Consider the following 10,697-nt stretch of genomic DNA (forward strand, 5'->3'; position numbering starts at 1 on the left):
GCAAGAGAAGAAAATGGAATTCAGTGGCTATACTGCTTCCTAAATAGATATGAGTACATTTATCATCTGCTTTTATGGCAAACAGTTTGATAGTGACCAAACATAACCCAGTGAGCCAAGCAAATGCTGCTAAATGTTACTGCCTTGGCTTTGGAAATTTGCCTTATTTGGCCTAGGGAGCTTTCTCTTAAGTCTATCCTATAAATTAAGTATAGCAGGTAAAGTGAGAATTATTTTTGCACTCAGAGACCATGCTTTTAATAGAAAAAAAGTCACTTCTAACAGTTGCTCCTAACAGTTAATTATCATGAGTAATTAAGACTTATTCCACTATTGGGAATATGTTGGAAGAAGCTGGGATGTAGAAACAAAGAAGCAGCAGAAGCCATCTCTTACATCTTTTGCCTCTTTCTGTCTTGCTTAGTTTCTCTAGGTGGTAACAACAATGACAACAATAGCTCCAATTTGGGGCTTATAAAGAATTTATAATATGCCATAGCTTGTACTAATAAAAATTGCAAAGCTAAGTGATTACCCTGGAGAAGGAAGAAAGGCCCAGTAACTGGGAAGTGGCACAAGAGGGAATTCTGAAGTAACTGGACCATTTTGTATCTTGACCTGGATGGTGGTTACGTGAGCATTTAGCTGTGTACTTCTTTGCGTGCTTGTGTATGTGTCTGTAATACTCAATAAAAGTAACTTAAAAAACATAAATACATACAATTCAACGTTTAGAAGACAATCTAAAAAATTTGAATGTTGACTGCATATTAATATATTGAAGAATTCTTATTTTAAAAAATTTACCATATGTCAGGTGCTGTTTGTTATAAGTCCTTTACATATCACAACTCATTTAAAATATGCAACCCTATAAAACCCCTACAAACCTATAAGATTGGTACCATGAGTATTGCAAACACATACACATTTTACGTATAAAGAAATGAAAACACAGAGAGGTTAAGCAACATGCTCAAGGTCAAACAGTAAGTGAGAGAGTTAGGGTTTACACTTGGGTGGTCTGGCTCATCTCCTGCATTGCTGGCAGATTCTCTACCACTGAGCCACCAGGGAAGCCCTGGCTCACAGGCAGTTTGTAGCAATTTACTGTATGGCTTATTATGGATTATATACTGAGGCTCTATCCTTCCTAGAGGAACGTGTATAAATCTGCAGGCATATACTGAGCACTGCTCTAGAAGCTGTGGAGGGCACAACTCACTCTAATCGGGATATCTTCCTAAACTAAATTAGATACACACCACATAGATTTTTCCTGACAGTGGTTCTCAATCAGTGTGTCAGGATACCCTGGAGTATCAGGTCTAAGCTTTGATCTGATTAAATTTTCATTTTGCTCCACTGTCAGCAGATAGGTAAAATGTTGAGCCAAAAAGGTCATGCTATTCAGTGTAGAATGTGGTCCAAACCCCTAAAGATAAGATGGAAGAGGCAGAAAGTAATGTCAAGCCAACTTCCAAGAAAGATCACAGGTTTCTTTGAGCATATGAGATTCTTCAGTGGAGAATTTTGATTGTAGAATGTAAGCTACATAAGGGCAGGGATTTGACCTGTCTTGTTCACAGCTGTACTCCCTAGGAGATAGCACAGCGCCTGGCACAGGGTTAGCAATAAATAATTGATAAAAGAATGAATGAAAAGAGAGGAAGGAAGGAAGGAGGGGAGAAAGGAAGGGAAGAAGGGAGAGTGGGGCAGAGCAGCAAACAGGTTTACTCTCACCGTGATGCCTGCAGCGCTGAAGGGGGACCATGGGCGCGTGATAATGGTGGGTACCTTTGTAGTCACTGCTATCTATTGCTAAACTCTTCCAGGAGCTGTGTTGTGCTTTTTGATGACTTTGCATTTTTCAGCTGTTTCTGTGTGCTATCAAAAATTCCAGAATTCAGAAGTTTATCATGAACACAGATGTGTACACAAATCCTTTATAAATCTCCCAAAGGAATGCCAACATGTTTACGATTGTACCTCCAAGATAAAAGCACTGTTTTGCTTGGATTTCAATAGAAGCTTGCATAGCAAATAGAAAACACAATCACCATCCCTAGTGAAATGCTTGTCATCCCTAATGAAATGTTCTCAAAAAATAAAGGAGCAAAACCAAAAACAACAACAAAAAATGTACAGTACAGACTACAGAGTTCTCGTTTCCAGCAGAGTGCTTGAGTTGAGCTGTGTTCTTTAAAGTTCTGGGTCCCAGTGTTTAGACATTGCTCTGAGGTTGCCTAGGAAAAGGACAGAATCTTGGACCTTACTGGAAACCATCTAGCTTTCCACTGACAACTTTCATGTCAATGACTAAAAATAGCCATCTTTCCATCCTACAACATTGTAAAGTCACTTCTTTTATTTTTACCAAGAATTAACAGATTCAATTTAAGCAGACATAGAGATTTGATTTGGGGGAGCTAGTTTGCAGGAGATAGGTGGAGGGCTGAGGGAGGGAAGTCAGGCTAACAGTAAATACCCAGCCTTTCTCAGCTATATGGAAAGCAGCAGGCAGTGGAGTCACTGAGTGGCATCAGTATGAGTAATCATATTCTACAGGTGAAATGTCCAGAACGCTAGTCTTTTTTAAAGGCCAGCTGTGGGGGGTTGTTGCGCTGGCTCTTCTTTGCTGTGAGCAGGCTTCTCTAGCTGCTAGAGAGCAGGGGCTACTCTTCATTGCAGTACCCGGGCTTCTTATTGCAGCGGCTTCCCTTGTTGCCAAGCACAGGCTCGAGAACACGAGGGCTTCAGTAGCTGGGGTGCATGTGGAAATCTCCCCATACCAGGGACTGAACGCGTGTCCTCTGCATTGCCAGAAAAGATTCTTAACCACTGGACCACCACAGAAGTCCAAAGACACTTTTTTAAAGAGCAGTTTTAGGTTCACAACAAGATCAAGAAGAAGGAGGTACAGAGATTTCCCATACAGTCTCTGCCCCTAAATGTGCATAACCTCTCCAGTGTCAGCATCTTCCACTAGAATAGTAAATTTTCTATCAAGAATGAACCTACACTGACACATCATAAACACCCAATCATCCATAGTTTACCTAAGGGTTCACTCTTGGTGTTGCATATTCTGTGGGTTTGAACAAATTGTAATGATGTATATCCATCAGTATAATATCATACAGAGTATTTTTAGTGCCCTAAAATCCTAGGTGCTCTGTTTATTCATCCCCCACCCCTCCAAACCCTACCCTGGCAACCACTGATCTTTTTACTCTCTCCAAAGTTTGGCCTTTTCCAGAATGTCCTATAGTTTGAATCATATACTACGTGGCCTTTTCAGATGGCTTCTTTCTCTTAGCAATATGCATTTAAAGCTCATCCGTGTCTTTTATGGCTAGATAGCTCATTTCTTTTTAGCACTGAATAATATTCCACTGTCTAAATGCACAATAGTCTATCCATTCACTTACTGAAGGACATCTTTGTTGCTTCCAAGTTTTGACAGTTATAAATAAAGCTGCTATAAACATCTCTGTGCAGTTTTTTGTGAGGCCATAAGTTTTCAACTCATTTGGGTAAATACCAAGGAGCAAGATTGCTGAATTGTATGGTAAGAATATATTAAGTTTTGTAAGAAAACACCAAACTGTCTTCTAAAGTGACTGTACCATTTTGCGCTCCCACCAGCTATGTATGAGAGTTCACACCCTCATCAGAATTTAGTATTATCAGTGATCCTGATTTTGCCCACTCTGACAAGTATGTAATGATATCTCAGTATTAAATTTACATTTCCATGATGACTTATGATGTGGAGCATCATAAGTCATATTAAGCATAAACATATTATTAACATATTATAACATATTATAAACATATTGTGTGTAAACATATTATAAACATATCATAAACATATTAAGCATCTCTTACTATGTTTATTTGCCATCTACATCCCTTCTCTTGCAAAGCATCTGTTAAGATCTTTGGCGCATTTTAAAATCAGATTGTTTATTTTATTATTGTTTTAAGAGTTCCTTGTATATTTTATATAACAGTCCTTTATCAGATGTGTCTTTTGCAAATAATTTTTCCCAGTCTGTGACTTGTCTTTTAGCTCTCTCGATATTGTCATTTTGCAGAGCAAAAGTCTTTAATTTTAAAGAAGTTCAGCTTATCAATTATTCTTTTTGTGATTCATGGCTTTGGTGTTGTGTTGGGGAGGAAGAAATTTTCCTCTATCCTTCTATCCTATTATTCTGTGTTTAGCCACTCAGTCATGTCTGACTCTTTACAACCCCATAGACTGTAGCCTATCAGGCTCCTCTGTCTGTGGGATTTCCCAGGCAAGAATAATGGAGTGGATTGCCATCTCCTCCTCCAGGGGATCTTCCTGACCCAAGGATGAAATCTGCATCTCCCGTGTTTCCCCGATTGCAGGAGAATTCTTTACTGCTGAGCCATCAGGGGAAGCCCTAGATTCTTCTGGCTGGTCTAAAAGTTAAATTGACGTGAGACACATTAACAGGAGAAAATCAAACCAAAGTTTAATGATGTGTATATGTGGAAGAGACCAGAGAAACTGAGCCACTTGCCAAGTGGCTGAAGCCTCATCTTGAATACCTTCCTCAGTTACAGACAAAAGAAGATGTTGAGGGTGGGAAGAGTCAGTTACAAGAGGTTACTGACAGGGATCCATTTGTTTAATCTTTCACCAGTACCTCACTGTCCTGATTATTGTAGCTTTATAGTAAGTCTCGACGTTGGACTGTGTTAGTCCAGCTTTGTTATTCTCCTTTAATTAATTGTGTTGGTCCTTCCTTATGCCATTTCAAATTTACTTTAGCCTCAGTGTGTTGATATCTAAAAAATACTTGCTGGGACTTTAATTGATATTGCATTGAATCTACAGATCAAGTTAGGAAAAACCCACATCCCGACAATATTGAATTTTTCTGTACATGGACGCCGAATCTCTCTCCATTTATTTAGTTCTTTGATTTCGTTCATCAGAGTTTTATAGTTTTCATCATATAGATCCTGTACATATTTTGTTAGATATATACCTAAGTATTTCTTTTGAGGGGATGCCAATGTAAATAGTGGTGGTCATTTAGTCACTAAGTCATGTCTGATTCTTGTGATCCCGTGGACTGTAGCCTGCCAGCCTCCTCTATCCATGGAATTCTCCAGGCAAGAATACTGGAGTGGGTTGTCATAATGGTGTTATGTTTTAAATTTTAAATCCTACTTGTTAGTATGTAGGAAAGCATTTGATTTTTATATATTAACCTTGCCACCTGCAACCTTGCAACAATCACTTCTTAGTTCCAGGAGATGTTTTTGTTTATGTTTGTTTTGTCAACTCTTTCAGATTCTCTACACAGATAATCATGTCACTTGTGAAACAAAGACAGTTTTGCATCTTCCTTCCCAATTGTGTTTAATTTATACTTTTTTTTTTTTTTTGGCCTGATTTCATTAGCAAGGACAGTCAGTAAGATATTAAAAAATAGTGGCCAGAGGGGACATCCTTGCTTTGTTCCTGATCTTGAGGAAAACTTTACATCTCTTCTCATCAACTCTGATGTTAGCTGTAGGTTTTTTGTAGATAGTCTCTAGTAATTTGAGAATGTTCTCTTCTATTTCTAGCTTACTGGAAGTTTTTAATCAAGAATGAGGTTTGGGTTTTGTCAAATGCTTTTTCTGCATGTATTGATATGATCATGTGGTATTTCTTTTGTTAGTCTATTGACATAATAGTTTACCTTATTCAGTTTTCAAATGTTGAACCAGCCTTGTTTACCTGGCATAAATCCAACTTGGTCATGATATATAATTATTTTTATACTTTTTTTGGATTCAACCTGCTAATATTTTGTTGAGGACTTTTGCATCCATGTTCATGAGAGATAACAATCTGTAGTTTTCTTGTAATATACTTGTCTGATTTTAATGCTGGCATCATAGAATAAGTTATGAAGTATTCCCTTTGCTTTCATACTCTAAAAGAGATTATGGCAAGTTAGTCAAAATTCTTCCTTAAATATTTGGTGGAATTCACCAGTGATCCATTTGGGCCTGGTTCTGTTTTTAGAAGGTTATTAGTTATTGATCAATTTCTTTAATAGATATAGACCCAAACTTGTGTTTAATAAAAAAGAAATTTAAATGTTAACTTGTAGAAAATTGGTAAGATGCTAATTTTTTTTTTTAATATAAGGAGGGCATGGCAACCCACTCCAGTATTCTTGCCTGGAGAATGCCCATGGACAGAGGAACCTGGCAGGCTACAGTCCAGGGCGTTGCAAAGAGTTGGACACAACTGGGTGACTAAGCACGGTTAATTTATTTATTTTTCATTGCACTGGGTCCTTGTTGCTGCGCATGGGCTTCCTCCAGGTGTGGTGAGCAAGCATTACGCTCTAGTTTTGGTGCACGGGCTTCTATTTGCAGTGGCTTCTTTTGCTGTGGAACATGGGCTCTAGGCGAGAGGGCTTCAGTAGTTGTCGTACACAGGCTTAGTTGTCCCAAGGCATGTGGAATCTTCCCAGACCAGGGACTGAACCCATGTCCCCAGGATTAGCAGGTGGATTCTTTACCACTGAACCACCAGGGAAGTCCCAGAGCTAATTTTTTTGTCTAAAAGAGATATAAATAATTTTTGTCCTTTATAGATGAAAATGATTTCTACTCTGTAGAGAAAGAAAGAAAGTGAAAGTGAAGTCGCTCAGTCGTGTCCGACTCTTTGTGATCCCATGGACTGTAGCCCACCAGGCTCCTCCATCCATGGGATTCTCCAGGCAAGAATACTGGAGTGGGTTGCCATTTCCTTCTCCAGGGGATCTTCCCAACCCAGGGATCGAACCCAGGTCTCCCACATTGCAGGCAGAGGCTTCAACCTCTGAGCCACCAGGGAAACCTTAGTACCAAAGGTTATAGTTTATTACTATGCAGGAATTTAATCAGATTTATATCTAGCAATAATTTAGAATGGTTTCAATATTCTTTTTTTCTTACACTGATATATATAAAATATTACTTCCCATTTCTTTCTTGGAAATAGCTTTGTTTCCTGCTGACTTCTTCAATAATAAGCTAAAAGAAAAACTTAACCTAGGGCTTCCCTGGTGGCTCAGGGGTGGAGTCCACCTGCCAAGGCAGGAGACACAGGTTCTATCCCTGGTCTGGGAGGATCCTACATGTCGTGAAACAAAAGAGGCCTGTGTGCCAGAACTACTGAGTCTGTGCTCTGGAGCCTGGGAGCCACAACTACTGACCCTGAGTGCCTGGAGCGTGTGCTCCGTAACAGAAGTCGCCGAAGTGAGAAGTCCCTGTACTGCAACCAGAGAACAGCCCACATAGCAAAGAAGACCCAGCATAGCCAAGAATAAATAAATAAGTAAAATTATTTTTTAAAAAATAAAAACTTGACCTATGTTTTCTCGGTACTTTTACTCTGTGTGAGAATTTTTTGAACATTTTTAAATTATACTTTTGACATTTTATCAGAATACAGTTTGGCCAAATATTTAAAACTGCATGTCTAAGAACTGATCCTAAAGAAAAAAGGATGTGCTCAAGAATTTAGTTCTAAGACCATTTACTGTGTATAAGGGTAAAATATCAGAAGCAGTGTACTGCATTAGGGGACTAGTTAATGCCTAAATATATTTTCAGAATTGTTGTTACTGGGTAAGTGGAATTTGTAGATTTTAAATATTTCTTTACCTTGTTCATATTTTCTTGTGACACTTTTGAAAGAAAGAAAAAGCAAGATTGAAGGTCACAAAGTCTAGTTCCACTGGTCTGCCCGTTCTTGTTGACAGTTATTGTGGTTTTTAACCCCTGACTATAGTCACTGGTCACCAGGCTTCCCTGGTGGCTTAGTGATAAAGAATATGCCTGCCAATGCAGGAGGCAGGGGTTCCATCCCTGGGTGGGGAAGATCCCCTGGAGAAGGAAATGATAACCCAGTCCAGTACTCTTCCCCAGGAAATCCCATGGACATAGGAGCCTGGTGGGCTACAGTCCATGGGGTTGCAAAAGAGTTGGACACGACCTAGTGATTGAACAACAACAACAACAAAATATTCACTATAGTCTTCCCTTCTGCTCTGATTCCTGCCACTACCTTAGGGAATTTCAGAGTCCCATGACAGCATCATCCACCTGCTCCCCAAGCTGTTAAATTTCCTTAATATCCCATTTCCAATGTCCTTCTTCGCTTCTGTCGTTCACTCCAAAGAAATTTTAGACCTTGTCTTCATTGAGAATTGTTTATCTCTGACACTTCTGTGCTTTTTGCTCTTTCAGGTGAAAATGCCTTCATTGTTTTTCTGATGAAAAGAAGTAACACATGTATAACTGCAACTTGTTTTCAGAAAATACAGAAAGATTTTAAAAGAAAAATCAGAACTTTGCAACTCAAAGCTTACCACTCAGCAGTTTGTAACCCTTTAAACTTTTTGCTAGGAATAGTTTTGTTTGTTGGCTTGCTTTCCAAAGTGGGAATTGACTATTCATTTACTTTTACAATCTTGTTTTTGCCACTCAATAACTTATCTTTCCAAGCCAATAAATACAGACCCACATCATCAATATGACTGAAAAAATAATTTATTGTAAGGCTTCAAGGAGATCAAACCAGTCCATCCTAAAGGAAATCAGCTCTGAATATACATTGGAAGGACTGATGCTGAAGCTGAAACTCCAATACTTTGGCCACCTGACTCATTGGAAAAGACCCTGATGCAGAGAAAGATTGAAGGCAGGAGGAGAAGGGGACAACAGAGGATGAGATGGTTGGATGGCATCACTGACTTGATGGACATGAATTTGAGCAAGCTCTGAGTTGGTGATGGACAAGGAAGCCTGGCGTGTTGCAGTCCATGGGGGTGCAAAGAGCTAGACACGACTGAGCGACTGAACTGAAGACTATAATATTCTTTATCTAACCCAAGGTGTCTCAGTCTCAACACCAGAATTTGGGGCTAGTAAATTCTTTGTTGTGGGAGGCTGTGTTGTCACCGAAGAATGTTTAGCAGCATTCCTGCCCTCTACCCACTAGATGCCAATAGCACTGTCCTCCTCCCCAACCCCAAATCAATCAAAAATATTTCACACCTATTCCCAAATGTCACCTGTGGCCAGTATTAACCCCCAGTTGAGAACCACTGATATAATCAACCTGCCATTGTTTGTTTATCTACTTTGTCACAATTGAAAACAGGTGCTTTCACAAATGCGGCTCAATGTTATGCAGAAGCCTGGATGGGAGGGGAGTTTGGGGAGAATGGATACATGTATATGTATGGGTGAGTCCCTTTGTTGTGAAATTATCACAACATTGCAAATCAGCTATACCCCAATACAAAGCAAAAAGTTAAAAAACAGTGGTGCTTATAAATATCCTAACATATAAATTTAACACTTCTCCAAACTACTTCTATAGCTTAAGTTTTTATCAAAGAAGAGCATATTTTAAATTTTTATGTCCATTCCCAGATTTCCTCCCAAAAATATTGTAGCAATTTATAGTACCATTAAAACAGCAGGAATGTCATTTTCCCAGATCCTGTCCATTTCTAGGTACCATCAATTTTTTAATCTTTCTTGGTGATAAGCAAAACAAAGTATTACTTTGCCCTTCTAATGTGTAATTCCTTGATTGCTAAGCAGGTTAGTAGCTTTTACTATGTTTATTGACCATTTGTATTACTGCTTTGGTGAACTGCCTATTAATGTCCTTGCCCTTTCTTGATTTTGTAAGGGCTATCAATTCTTCCAGTTTGCAATTTTTCTGGTAACCTTTGAGATTTCCTGAATAAAATGTATACATTTTTATGATGTTAAATTATCTGCCTTATTATGGTTTTACCTATAGTGGTGTCGTGCTTAGAAAGATCACCTGTGTTAACTGTAGTGTTTTAATCTTTTATGCCAACCTTATATACCTCCATATCTTTCACACTCTAACACTAAGCCTTTTTGACCTGTAGACCACTGCAAATAAAATTTGAATGTACATAAGGAAATGGCAATCCACTCCAGCACTCTTGCCTGGAAAATCCCATGGACGGAGGAGCCTGATAGGCTACAGTCCATGGGGTCACAAAGAGTCGGACACGACTGAGCAACTTCACTTCAGGGATCATCTGGAAATCTTATTTAAATGTACGTTCTGATTTAGTAGGTTTGGAGTGAAACAAAGGATTCCGCATTTCCAGCAAACTCCCAGGTGATGTCAATGTTGTCTGGATCATACTTTGAGTGGCTAGGGTCTGGACCTTCAGCCCTCAAATCCCTATTCTCCCTACCTCCTTTCTCTGATTGGCTTTCTCCTGAATTTGCTTCTCTTCCTACCTACTATGAACCCCAAGCACAGCAATTTCAACTATACTTCACTCCTTTGTTTATCTGAAATAAGAACCCTGGCAATCTCCATCCCAGTATGGACCAAGCAATATCTTCTCCAGTCTCCAGCCATGTCACCACTAAAAGAAATCACATAACTGCCATTTGCTTCTGTACCATGTGTATGATTTTTAACATCAGATCAGGAATCCTTGACAGTTCCCTTTCCCATTCTTTACAGTTATTTTGCTTAAATTTAATCTCCTCAACCCTATTCCACCTCCTTTCAGGCCTCTGACAAATGAATGACAACATCTTAAAGTCATACAGTAGAAATAACAGGAGAGTAACTGCTGCACACTTTTTTTTTGAGTCCGCTCAGC

This window comes from Capra hircus, chromosome 5 (assembly GCF_001704415.2).
Source record: "Capra hircus breed San Clemente chromosome 5, ASM170441v1, whole genome shotgun sequence".
NCBI lineage: Eukaryota > Metazoa > Chordata > Mammalia > Artiodactyla > Bovidae > Capra > Capra hircus.